Source organism: Acanthisitta chloris, unplaced genomic scaffold, assembly GCF_000695815.1.
Source record: "Acanthisitta chloris isolate BGI_N310 unplaced genomic scaffold, ASM69581v1 scaffold4868, whole genome shotgun sequence".
NCBI lineage: Eukaryota > Metazoa > Chordata > Aves > Passeriformes > Acanthisittidae > Acanthisitta > Acanthisitta chloris.
The window spans coordinates 46,124-46,969 of NW_008685240.1; the positions used below are offsets into that span (position 1 = coordinate 46,124).

Below are 846 nucleotides of genomic sequence, written 5' to 3' on the forward strand. Positions count from 1 at the left end.
TGCACACAAAAATTTAATTACACCTCACACACAGGGACAGACTAAAGTTTCACGGGCAGTTTTAATTTTGTTTCTTCTCCAGTTTCATTATGGCCCATAATTTAAAGACATTTTTTGTTTTTAAATGCTGGTTTGGATATAATTTCATTTCTTCTTACTATTTTAAGTAGAAGTCAATAGTAAACCAGTGATAACTGTTGCTTACATTGGTTTAGAAGCAACAACAACAGAAGATTGGAATTATGGAAAACCATAGCTGCTTTTCCATATGCTAGAGAACTGAGCTACACCACAGCAGATCAAGTGCCCCTTGAAAGAGTAAAAAGTGGTGACTCCTGATGAAAGACCTCAGTAAGTCACACAGCTTAGTGGTAAACACAAAAATATTTACATTTTTGACCAGACAAGTACCCAGGATCCTTGTTCTCCCCCAATCCACCTTCTGCTCTACTTGGTGCAGTGAGCCCAACCAAAAAAGACAAGCTATGAAAATAAACTGTGTAGAATCAAATCTGTGTGCACTGGAGCAAGAGTTAAAGGTAGAAGTGCAGCAATTTTGGTGTGTTAACTAACACAACTGTAAACCTCATCGAAAAATGAGTAAGTCAAAGCTAATTTCCAAACCACATTGTATGTAATGATGTTTCTCCACTGCTTTGAGTCTGATCTTAGATTAAATTTACTATGTGCTCTAGGATTTAGACTTTACTGCTTTCCCAGACAGGACAATGAGATTAGCTGGTCCTGAGCACACAATTCTGAAGCAGCAGCCTTTGTTCCAGACTGTCTGTGGCACCTTTCTTCACATTGCTTACATCTCCCCATGAATGCTTTTCCTCCTGCTGA

At 38.4% G+C, this 846-nt stretch overlaps 1 protein-coding gene across 1 annotated transcript in view; it reads right to left on the reverse strand.

Annotated features, from left to right (window-relative positions):
• Window positions 1-846, reverse strand: part of LOC103806943 (dynamin-3-like) — a gene marked incomplete at both ends in the record, with an annotated part of 41,543 nt that overhangs the window by 40,589 nt on the left and 108 nt on the right. The window lies entirely within an intron of this gene.